Source organism: Mustela lutreola, chromosome 1 (assembly GCF_030435805.1).
Source record: "Mustela lutreola isolate mMusLut2 chromosome 1, mMusLut2.pri, whole genome shotgun sequence".
Taxonomy (NCBI): Eukaryota; Metazoa; Chordata; class Mammalia; order Carnivora; family Mustelidae; genus Mustela; species Mustela lutreola.
This window is the reverse complement of record NC_081290.1, coordinates 49,632,337-49,645,497: the sequence shown is the minus strand read 5'-3', so window position 1 is coordinate 49,645,497 and position 13,161 is coordinate 49,632,337. Positions and strand designations below refer to the sequence as shown.

General features: G+C 42.9%; 1 protein-coding gene across 5 annotated transcripts in view; it reads right to left on the bottom strand.

Annotated features, from left to right (window-relative positions):
* Positions 1–13,161, bottom strand: part of PPARGC1A (PPARG coactivator 1 alpha) — a 656,258-nt gene that overhangs the window by 73,506 nt on the left and 569,591 nt on the right. The gene's annotated exons all lie outside the window — the stretch shown is intronic.

Sequence of the window (13,161 nt, the reverse complement as noted above, 5' to 3'; positions counted from 1 at the left end):
CACAGCCACAATTGCAAAATGATTTGGTGCCCGCTAAGGGAAGGAGAATGATCAGAGCTAAGTGCAATTTGTAAGAAATGGTTTATTTCGGGAAATATGCCTATTTTCAATTGCATTTTAAAAGAGTTATATTTCCCCACTAAACTTGTCTTTCAGGAGACTTATCTTATAGGCATATTCTACCAAATTTACTTTATGAAGATGTGCCCGAGAGTTCAATAAAGGACTTTAAAGCTAAGTTTAGGATATATTATCAATACTTCCAAACTGCCTTCCTTCTCAACCAAATGCCAACAGAAATCATGGTCAATCAGTCAACAAGTATCAAGACTATATACCCTGGGGACAAAGAATACCACAAATAGTTCCTGGTCTTACAATTTTAATATATGCTCTCAAGTGCAATTCTCACACATGAAAATATTTACAGATACACGGGCGGCATGAACTCTGATCTGTTGACCAGTCTGTGGCAGGATGGCTTCATGCTGATCTCTCTGCTAAATAAGACGAAATCTGTTCCAATAAGATCAGGTCTGGGTTCTGCTGGCTGTTTAGGTAGAGGTGGAATTAATCAGGGAACACTTCCTGAATTTGAGAGGTTCCTGTGATTTTAAAATTCAACAGGATTGAAAACAAGAGGACAGAAATAATTCCAGGCATTTGGAAAATTTGAAAAAGGCTGGGAGTAGGAGGGTATGAGAAGCTTAGCGCCTGACGATGGAGGTATTAAGTAAGAGGCAGTGTAAGGGAGTGGTTAAAATTTTAAGAGTTTTGGAGTTAGGCAATCTCAGTCCTTCTGGATCCTTTTTGTAACTTGGCCCTGGGCAAGTTAGTTATCTGAGTCTTACTTTCTGAACTACAAAATGAGGTAACACCTCCAACCCATCATGGTGATTATGAAAATTAGTTGAGATCTCTTCTTTTTAATTTATTAAATTAAACTTCATAAAACTAAGATTTTTCTCATTAAAACACTGTTTTAAAATGTTGAATCCCGGTGTATGGCACAAGAAAATACCCAAAGTTACTATTACTATCGGCAAGAAGAAGTCTGGCAAATTATCAACCTCAAAGCCAAAGTACAAAATCTGTAACATGTCAGACAAAGGAGAACCCTGATATCCCCATGTCCACTGCGACGGCCAAACAAACGTTTCCTTCAACATGGCTCTCCTCAGAAAGACTTCCATGACTGCTCTCCAGCTCAATTAGTCTCTTTGTTCACAGATTCCCAACAGCAGCTATGCCCTGTGCTTAATAATCTACACACATTGCATTCTAGATCTTTCCTCTTAGCGTCTTCCCTGAACCAGATCCTCCCCTGACTCTCTTATTTTTCCTTAACTGACCCCAAATCCTTCAAATCACCCAGGCTTGAAACCACAGTCATTTTCACTTCCTCTTCTCTCACTGCGACATTGAACCTATCACTTTATGTGATAAAGATCTGTATCGATTCTTTCTTCACAAAGTCGCTCATGTCCAGCCCTTCCTCTCATCGTCACCATCACCCCCTAATTCAGCCTTATTACCTCAATCTCGAAAACCACAACAGCCTGCTCACTGGGCCCCTGCCTGCAGTCTCTATCAAAGATAACCCTTCTTCTGTGATAACCAACCCTATAATCTGTCTTCTCCCTGCTTGTCCTGATGAAAGGCTGATGTCCCTTATGTAACTTACTAAACATGCCTAGGCCTACCGTTCCCTCTTAGACTACATCTCTCTCATATTAATTTAGTCTAATTCTAACATTCTATTCAACATGTATCATCTTCTCTTCTACCCCACTGGATTGTCCTGATTTCCCCCAATTATCCCTGGGGTTCTCCTCACCACTGACTTTGCTCATAACATTGTCTCTGTCCTACCCAGTTATGTCAAAACCTGACATACATCCTGGCCCACAGTAGGTGATGAATAAGTATTAAGTAAATATTGAGATGAAAGCTGATGTCTGAATTTACCCTCAACCCTTGCACAATGCAGGGTTAGGGGCAGTGATGCCCCTCATACAGTCAAAAATCTGTGTATAACTTGTGCCATCCCCCACAACTTAACTAATTGCTTACTGTTGACCAGAAGCCTTATGAATAATATAAATGGTTGATTAACACATAGTTTGTATGTATATGTAGTAGATACTGTGTTCTTACAAGAAAGTAAACTAGAGAAAAGGAAATGTTACTAAGAAAATCCTAAGGAAGAGTAAATACATTTACAGTACTCTATACATATACACTTTGAAAAAAATCCACATGTAAGTGGAACTATGCAGCTTGAACCCGTGTTGTTCAAGGGCCAATGGTCCTTTCCTTTCTTCCTGGCCAATGCAAATCACTCTCCATCTTAAGGATCTACTTTTCCACCACCCTGGCTTCCATCTTGTCCCACTGGTCTTATATCTCTACCCACCTCTAAAACTCTTAGCATAGTTTGCTAATATAATGCCAATGAGCACATCTCCTTATAAAACAGTTTTTAATGGAAACTTAAGGCAGTAGTTAAAATCACTGACTCTTCTATTCTACATGGTGCCTAGAATAGGGATATGTTGAGTGACTATCAGCATTTCACCAATGTCTGATTGTGTCACAGGGGTGGGGCTTCTCTCCTCATAAAGTTGTTCATCCCCAAAGGAAGATAATCCTTAAACTCCTTTTATAAGTATCTGAACCTTACTTTCTGAACCCCCCATAATTATGGAGTGTTTTTTGTTTCCTGACTTTTTTAAAGTAGGCTCCACACTGGGCATGGAGCCCAGTGCAGGGCTCGGATTCATGACCCTGAGATCAAGATCTGAGCTGAGACCAAGAGGCAGACACTTAACAGACTGAGCTGCCCAGGCAATACCTGCCCTATCGTTACCATAGTTTTTGGCAAAGCCTAGGCACACAGCAGAACCAAAAAAATAGCCATCAGCTTTATCATCAAGTGAGGTATGGTGCAGAATATGCTGTCTTCAAGATGACCGAGGAAAGAGAGAAGCAGTAAAAGAGGCTGTGATCACTTATGTATGAGTTAGTGGAAAATAAGAAATGAGGGAGGAAGATGAGGAACATTCACCTTAGAATAAGGAGAGAGTCTTTAGCAACAGACTAAAGGTGGACAACAAAGGACAGATAGACAGAGGCAGTGACCCTACATGGTCTGGGGGAAAAAACAGCAAACTGCTTTCTGATCCCTGGGAGCACACAAACAAGAAGTTAGGCAACCCGGTGTGCGCTGCGCTACAGAGTCAGCCTGTGCTAAAGATTAACAGCTGGTCTTAAAGGAGAGTAAAGATCAGGAGCAAGCTTGCAAAGCACAAAACACCTCTCTGGCAGCAGGCTAAGGCTACAGGGCGGCAGATGCCCATATCCCACCAGTCCTCTGCAGAAACTGGCAGCATTTGACCGCTTAACTGCCAATAGGGCATTTCAATAAAGCACATCTATCCCAGAAGACGGCTGTGCGTACGGCCAGCGTTTTTGAGATCTTCTGACGGAGAAGACAATTCCATCCTACTGATAGTTCTCCCATAAGAGAAGCAATGGGAATCAGGAAATCTGAGTTCTGGTTAAATACTACCTCCTCAATTCCTAATCTGTGGGAAGAGAGAAACCATGCATACCCAAAGGTAGGGAACGGGGCACTTTACAGGGGCCCAGACACATGCTGACAAGCCGGATGTGGTCACTGATGTAGGATCACTCAGTCAGAAAGGAGCCCTAGATGTGTGTCTGGAACAAGGGAGCATCTTTAGAAATGTCCTAAAGTTTTCTGACTGCCACTCTGGGGGCATGGGTGCCTTATTTCTGTAAGTTGGTGACAAGACTCCTTAAGGACTGAGAGCCTTGTTTTGATCCCCTTTCTACCTCCCCTCCCCTTCCCAAAATACTTCCACAAACACCTTGCATATCCTATGAGCTCAATAACTATCTGGCAGTTGTCTGCCTGACAGGTAGCATCTGTAGCTAAAATCTACCCCATATTGAACCAACAAATTCAGTCTTCCGAATTTCAGTAAACGGGTCAACCTTGGAACAATCTTAAACTTGGATGATTAGCCGCATTGTTTCTGGTGAACCAAGTAGAAAATAAGACATTTTTTTAAGTGTCCCCATATGCGGTCATACAGTTTAAACTGAGATGGCTCACACCTCCGCCACCACACACAACACACACAGACACACACACACACTCATACACACACACTCATACACACACATACTAAGAAAAAAGTGTGAAGAGCAGAGAGCTGATAAAGCCGTTTGCATATACTGTATAGAGACAGGCAGACAAGAATGGATAAGAGCAATAGTTTCACAAAGGGTTGTTAATATATAAGAAAGAGAGATACCAGGAATAGCCAAGCTAGTGTTTAAAACTGCATTTTCTTTGCTTTCTGCTTTTAAATTACACACTGCAAAGTCACTGAGGGGAAAGCTTTAAGAAAACTTTCATTTGCTATGGTACAGCTCGCCAGTCTTTCTTTGCCTAAAAAAAATAAATAAACCCCCTGGAAACGTTTCTTTCTTCTCATAGACACTAATAATGATAGCTTGAACTGTAAAGATTTGGTTTTACCGAAGGTAATGGAGTAATGTTTATTTCCATTAGACTAGGCCTATAAAATCCTCTTTTTATAACCATGAGCCTACAATTTCAAAACAGCAAAGCTTGACATTTTGGTCTCTGACAGGCAACACTTAATATTGGGATGTTTTAAAAATCTATATGAAAAAAGCTCTTAATACAAGATAGGCCGAACATTTTCCCCGCAAATGGTTTGTTTTAGCTATCTCTCTTCCTCCCGGACGGACGGGGAAAATCAGACAGCTTATTGGCTTAGTTTGTCAGGCCAGGTTAAAGGGTTGCAATGCTGAAAGACTCTTAGAGGAGCTTACCCTTGGGCTAAAAATAGCAGGCACTAGAGAATTATCTTAAATACGACCAAACTTGTTCTGTACTGTGAATGCAGATAACTGTAATATGTTTCCATTTTTGGTCATTTCAGGGCTTTTTTTAAGTTTGGCTTGCTGTAGCTGACTATTTAATTCACTTCGAATTCTATATATCACATTGGCTCGCAAGGATGGTGCCCAGGGTGCCTGACGGAGGAATTCTTATTCAGCTCTGCCGCTTTTGTTAAAATCTAATAAGCTGTTGGACTGCCAAGCCCAAGGTAGACAGGCCTTGCTAGGAATGTTAGTTAAGAGCCTACTATGTGCGTCCTTTTTCCTGATTATTCTGTGTTCCTCCTGTGGGGTGAGAAATTCAGTTCACCACATTTTATAGTTCAATAGGAATGTTTAACTTCTGGCGAGATCACGCTCATGGCTAAATAATCCACCAGCACTTACCAATTTTCCTCTCTGTCTTAGCAGCCATCTTTCCCTCTCTGTTGGTGTCTTCATGGTATGTCATTGCTAGCCTGACCACAGAATTCAGCCCATTATCTTCAAAGTAGTTAAATCTGTTTTTTTCTTGGGGAGGGTATGTGCTTTGGTGAGTGCTGTGAAGTGTGTAAACCTGGCGATTCACAGACCTATACCCCTGGGGATAAAAATATATGTTTATAAAAAATAAAAAATTAAAAAAAAATCTGTCTTTTTTTTCTGGACAGCCAACTCCTCTGTCTGAAGTATTATGTACATAGTACATACATCTCAGTATTTTGAGTAGCTGAATGAGAACCTGGCACACAGCTGGTGCTTTTTACATAGTTTGTAAGTAGATCAAGGAATAAAATCAGTTTCTGGTTTTGAGTGTTCTATATAACAGCATCCTGAATTATAACACATGAGTCAGCCTAAAACCCTGGGCTGATCAAACCGTTCCCTTCTAACAAAGACAACTCACCAAGGTCTTTGCTAAAATAGCAAAAATGGCCATGAATTCAATTGCTCTACAAAAACTATGAAGTAATTCAGGTTAACGGGATCCTCTTGGCTATTTTTGCACCCTGGTTTCAACGATCCCGGGCCTATAAAGGAAAGCAAGGCCAAAAACATTCACAACTTCTGAAAAGCCCAGACGCCTTGGGAAATGAGTGGTCCTTCGCCAGCCCACCATTTCTTTCCAGCCTTTGTGTGTAATTCTTATAAGAAATCACGTAACTGCCAGAAAACTATGGCACGAGAAACTTGTATAATCATGCCGTCAGTTTTCTGCGAGGGGTGAATTCCTCCCATTATGATTTTTGACAAGGAAACTACAACAAGAACAAAATATTTGTAAAAATTGGATGCCTACGTCTGTTGAGAGAGTTAAAACAGGCCAGGGAATATGGGCACTGGGATGGGGACAGTGTACTGGGAACCTACTGCTGTGCATGTTCATGAACTCCCAGGTAACAGCTGATTCCTCGTACAGAGGCAGAGATCCCCTGATGCTCTGGAACCCTGAAAAGATATCAATTCTTTAGCTCTTCATTGCATGGGAGAAATACCCATCTCTCCCAAAGGGAACAAGAGGGAATACTTAACACCCATTATAAATGTGTAATAATAGTGTTTACACATGCCAACAGACAGTGGCTTAACACAGCCATGTGGCTCCCAGCTGCCATGCAAACCACCCGGATATCTTTACCTGAGCAGCAAGTGAATTAGAAGGTAAGTTCATAGCCTTTCTGGCAGCCACACAACATAGTGCTGTCACTGTTGGCTCTATTTGCAAACCATCTCTGGGAGAATGCGCTCTCAGATCTTTGATGTGTCTTATTTTTAGCACGATGGGTCTGAATGGCTGGGAAGGTCATTTTATTCCCTCTCTCTCCCTCTCTCCTTCTCCGTCTGAATTTGGGAGAACCACTGCAAACCCAGCCATTAACAGCGATCAGAGCTAGAATTCCTCACAGGTACGGCGCCGGCCAGGTGTGAGGTTCCCACTTAGGACCCATCCTTTCCCTCACACACTTTGTAATATAGCTTGAGGGACACTGCCTGAAAGCTAACATCTACACAGCCCCAGCCACAATTCAAAGGCCTTCACAAAAGGAGGAGCTGCTCTTTTGCGTGCATAACAATTAAAACTTACTCGGTCCCCAAGAAGGGTCACAAACGTTTTTCTACATTTAGGGAATGAATCATTTTTCCCTTGCCTGATAAAGGCTCCAACTGAACGCAGACCAGCATGAACCACCTTTACAGTACTCCATTGTTATAATGCAGCTTATGAAAATCCTATCTCTGGAAAACTTCCTTTGGACTCACTCCTTCAGACTCCTTCCCACCGGCACTCAGAAGAGGACAGATTTCCCTTCTGGTAACCCCAGCTACCCACCTACCCAGCTATCCCTGCCTCTGTACTTAATTTGCATTGATGCTCTCCTTTCCACTGCTTGGCTCCATGGAGGGCCCCGAGATGGCAGGGAAGCCAGACTTGCACACAGCCTGGAATCAGCTTTTATGCTACTGGATGAAAGGTCGGGTGGAAAGACCCACCACCGGCACAATTAATCTGGTCACTCAGGGACCATCCGCTAGTTCAAGAATAGCTTGCAGGTGAGTGATGGACAGGGTCATCGCCGCCTGACTGTATCAGGGGCTATTATGACAGCCATAAAGAGAAAGGGAAAAATTGAACAAGGGAAGAATTACTCCTGAAAGGGACATGAAGGGAGACACAAATGCCTTCGTACAAAGGATAAGCATGAGAAAGTACCAGGGGAGCTGAGCTGCTTACAGTAGTCAGGGTGGACAGCATTCTTTGAAATTGCCAAAGTTTGAATATTAATAAGGGGTCATGGCCTAACCAAAGCTCCGGGTCCTTATGGAGAAATTCAAGCTGTCCATTCTGTCCCTTCAGGTGAAAGGTAGCACAGCTGGGGCACAGAGTTTGGATAAAGAAGTTACAGTTACAGCCTTCCTTGGGTTTCTAGACAGAAATTACATTTAGGGAACTCAGTCCTGCACATTAGCTAAAACCCTACATCTAAAATCAAACAGCACATTTTAATGATTACTTTTTTAGCCCTAAGTTTGGTGGTTTATTTTTAAGGATCTCCAGACAAAATGGGGAAAAAGAGGGAATTGCCTAGGGTGCTGATATTTCAATATAGTGTCCTCTGAATGAATATATGCACGTGAATTATGCACTGTTGGCATGGTGAGTTTATTTGGGACCTGGGTAAGAAAGCAACAAAGGGGGAACGTCTAGGTAATTCCATTCCAAAGGAATGTGGGGAGTTACTGATTTAAGAATAACTCTGCTGAGCTGTATTTGTCTTGACTAATGGCCCTGTAGCCAAAGAGCTTTACTATTGACAAGAGAAAAAAAAAAAAATCAGCAGCCTCTTTATCAGAGGAAATTCTAACAGTTGTATTTTTTAAGGGAGCCAGTAATCTGACAGATCATACAATGAAGTTCAACATTTCATGGAGCATTGTCTTACTTAGTGCTGTTACACAGGATAGTTTTACAGAATGACATCAAAACTCCACATCTTCCAGATCTAAAAATGTGCATGTCTGTTTGTATATATGTCTCATTTATCTCTTCTCATCGGGCATTAATACACATAGGCATGTGTGCAGATGAATCGAGAAGTTGACTTGCTCAAGGACCCCACTTTTTATTAAAGCATTGAATGGAAAGATTTCAAAATCATTTTCACATTTCTCCCATCTCAAAAATGAAGAGATCTGATTTCTGTAGCATTGTGTGACCCTGCGAAATGACTGTAGGGAGCTATTTAGAAACGCAGCCCTGAGAAGTACAGGTCTATGTGTCCTCCAGCTCAATAGTCCTGGACAGTCCCATTTTGAGTGTTTGCCTGCTTTTTATCATTTTATTTGTCTCATCTCTTTTGGTCAGGGCCCACTTCCTGCTATGATCTCCTTGCCTCTACCAGCTCATTAACTTCCTAAATCATTTCTTCTAATCTCCCATGTGCTCGGAAAACAGATAACTAGATTGGTTTAAATTGTAAGTAAAACAAAAGGAAGCCAGTGGTAAGTGAGGGCTGGAGAAGCTTATCTGGGAATAAAATGCATTAAGTATGAGGGTGTGATTTTTCTGCCTCTGGTTTGGCTCTGCCAAGACACTTTTACAAATGGTGTGTTTCTCAGCTATGTTTCAGACAATTAATAATACTAAGTTAATAATGGCCAAAGAAATGAGGTCTCCTCATATGAATTATAAAAATAACCACCGTGATTAAGTAAAAATGCATCCTATCTGTGGAACATACATCTTCTCTTTCAGCTATGAAGCATGTAGCTGGAAATAAAAATGAACCCGCAACTAAAGGGAAAGCGCGGGATCAGTGTTTTGTTTTTCTGTATCACAAAAGCAGCAGGGAGGTCACACGGTACCGCTGGAGGGTATCGAGACTTTTGCTGACTCAGAGAAGAAACACATTTGCCATTCAAAGACAAATTAAATGGCGCATGGATCATGCCATGTGGATGACCAGACTCCGTTATCTGCCAAGACCAGGCAACATTCCGTTACCTCCCAATGCATCTAACCACAGACCACTCTTCAGTTCCGTGCAGACAGAATGTCTTTGTCAAAACTTTCAGTCTTAACCAATACAGCAAAGCCGCCAGACTAGATTTGTCCTAGGAGACACTGACACAAATTCCTGTAGGACAAGGGCAGCCACCTCAGCCACGTTGGTGGGACTGCCGGGTGACAGGATTAAAGGAGCTAGAACAGGAGGCACCATGACCTCCGGTAACTCTCAAATCTGCTGCCCGTAGAACCCTGGAATTGGGGAGCAGCAGGAGAGAGCAGTCACTTAGCCCATGCAGCATGGTTGCATTTAAATGCTCAGGCATTTGCCCAGACTCTCCTCCAGAAGGAACAGGAGGCGAGCCTGCCCATCAGGCAGCACCGTCTGAAATTAAAAACCAGGCAGAGAGATGCAGCTCAGACAAGAGCAGGGTGTCCCCGCTAAGCATGTGCTGGCAAGACACAAGAGGATCCTGACATGAGAACATTTCTGGACCGAATCTGATCTGGCCAGGATCCCTGGACACCCTGGAGAACTATGTCTGGAAAAGAGAAGCTCCAACTTCACATCTGAACAAATGAAATGGTACCCAGGGAAGCTAATGTCCTTAGGCCAAGAGCCCGTGGAAAAACCAAGGGCATTCTTAGAATAGAGGCACCTTTTTTCCCAACCTAAGCACCACTCAGAAGCAGAAATGAAACGACTGGGGAGAAGAGACTTAGGCCAAGGTATTATAGGAAATATTGACTACAGCTCAGTAGGGGTGTAATGCTTGGTACTTCCACAGAGAAGAAAAGGATAGATCTAGAGTCTATCTGTGTGGGCCTCCATCAAGGGAACCAGACGGACCCTGTGTTGGACTATCCCATGAGGCAATGAGCAGAGGGTTCTAAGAGACAGAAAGGCCACATATTCAGGATGTCACATATAGGCAAAAGCATGTCAGCCCTTCTGGCTGGACAGAAATACCATTTTCAGAAAGAAAGGTCAACAGGCCTAAAATGGTACAGAACAGTTTCATCCAAAGGAGCCCCACATACTTGGACAAGGGCATAATATTCTGGTCACATCAGCCCAGCAAAAGAACTTTCTGCTGACAGCTTTGCTCTCTCCCCTTGGGCTGGCTTCTTCTTGCCTTCCCTCAGCCATTCCAGTGAGCAAACTGCTGTTTTCCTTAATGCACTACACGTAGAACACTAGACATCTCAGGTCTCCCAATTTCAAACACTCTGTCCCACTGCCCTGCGCTTGTGGATCCCCATGACTGGGCTCTCCCTTTGGCATCGACAGCCCCAATGACAAGGAGAAATGCTCTCCAGAAAAATTTCACTTCAAGGGGAAGGCCATTCTGAAGATAATAAGCATACCAATTCAGAGAAAGGGTAGAATTGATCTATTTGTGAAGACCAGGATAACGAGCAGGTGGAGAAAGTCCCTGCTTTGCTTCCTTTCTCAGACCATCTATCTCACTTGATTTTACTGACCTGCCTTTATCACTAACCATGAGCTCCATGATGCCACAGACTGTGTCTACTCTCCACTGTCTCCCCAGAAATTGGCAAGGATGTGAGCACACTAGCAGTTGGCAATAATTATTTTTTGATGGCTGGGTAAATAAGTAATAACTTATTTAACTTTTAAACTTATTTAGCTTTTAACTTTTAAAATCCAGAAGTAGGAAGCCATGTGAAACTATGCAAAACTTGGAAACCATACGAGAAAGCGGAACCACCTATATCACAAGTGATGTGGAATGAAACGACCAGTGGGGAGTAACAATCCTTGCTAATACCTGCCTTCCAATGCAAGGCCCTGAGGTTTTGAGTCAGCGACTTAACAGGATAAACCGTCAGGCTTGCAGATGCGGCCTGCGACACTTTCTGTCTTCAGACCATCTGAAGAAGATGGGGAAGATTGAACCCATCTAAGGACCTCTCAAAAGTGAAAAAGTACTCAGCATCAGCTTCTACTCTTGCCTCTGGTGCAGAACTATCAGCCACTAAGGGAAGTGGTCTCTGCCAAGACTCCTTAGGTCCTGGTGAGGGCACTTCCTCTGTTCGCTCTTCCCCTTTCGCTAAGGTGCACGATGGGTTCAATAATGTCCGTTCTCCCCCTCTCTAACTCCTCTATGGCAGGAGAGTTCACTCAAAACGCCGAGCTTTCGCCAGTGATTTGGTAATGAATTAAGAGTTAACTGAGGTGCAGAGACAACAAGGAAGCTTGCCAGAGTGGAACTAGAGAATTTCATGACAATTAGCGCTGATTTGCGCTCCAAGAATAGAAAAAAAAAAAAAAAAAGTTTTAAAGGAGAACAGAAAAAGCTACTCACACATACACAACCCAAAAAAGCTTTCTAGCACTGGCTGAAAATGATACCATTGGATGACAAAGAAACACACTAGCTTAGCCAATTAGCATTCACCCGAGAAAAACAAGTGCTTTGGAGGGAAGGAAGGAAAGGGCCCCATCAACACCAATATCAACTCTACAGTGGCCCTCTCTGTTTATCTCCCCAAAGGAAGTGCTACCTCCCCACTTTTTTGTGACCCTCTCGACAACGGTGGGGGAAAAAATGTTAGTTCAACATTATTGCAAGCCTGAATATGACTCTATTTATGTGACAAGTTGACAACATACAATTTCATGCTTGTTGAACTGATCGGTGTTATATATTCGCTGTGAATATTATGAAGCCTCGCCATTATAAATATGAAACAGTATACACTTATTCAAAATAACTCCAGCAGTGGGAATTTATAGCTTGGTTGTTTGTGTTCTTACGAAGTCCAAATACCACCTTAAGAAGCTGCAGCGCGCAGAAACAGATGTGCAGTGTGACTGTGACCAAAATGGATCTGCGATGACCTATGTGAGAACGGGCTATGACATTCTGGTCTGCATGGCAGCTGACACTGGCTTGTATTTAGATATGTGGCTGTTGAGAACACCATGTCCTTAGAGCTCTGTTTAAACATGGGCCAAGGCATTTGTCTACTGGACTAATTATTTTACCACCCTTCTATGGCAAGTATCGCTTTTTGTTTTCCTAAAAAGAAGAAGAAGAAGAAGAAGAGAGGAGAAGGAGGAGGAGGCAGGAGAAGAAGGAAAAAAGAAAGAAAGAGAATGCATCTGCATGCCTACAGGGACGCATTTCCACCATGCTGCTTAGAGTTCCAGCAAGTACTTTAAACCTTGGTTTTGTTACGTGACTGTTGGCAAGGGTTCCTGAGTACCTGCATAACAGGACTGTACCGTTTGCTTGATTAGGGGCCTGGGAAGGGAGCACGGCCACAGACCATCAACTCAGAAGCTGTCCCAGCAAGTGTTTTCGGTGGGGTTGTTGTTGTTGTTGTTGTTGTTGTTTCCTCCTCTTCCCGCTACCCCCCCCCCCAACCCTTTCTTTCCCTTAGCGAGCTTCAACCAATTTGCAAGTGTTCCCTTCCACAAGGACAAATTTGGAAGAGTGAAGAACAACACAATTTATCCAAATGTGGAAGGAAATGAAGGAGCCAGGCCCCTTGCTAAAGCTAGATATCAAAAATTTGCATAAGTAGTTTTCCAACAACAGAGGTGCTATTTGGAACAAAATAAATTGCTTGTATTGTATGCAAGGACACAGACCTTGACCAGGTTTGTGGTTGCTTCCCTGCTCTTGTTTCTCAAGTACACCCAGATAGTCCCTCTAAGAAGCTCAGGTTAGCTGCCCTCCATAGGG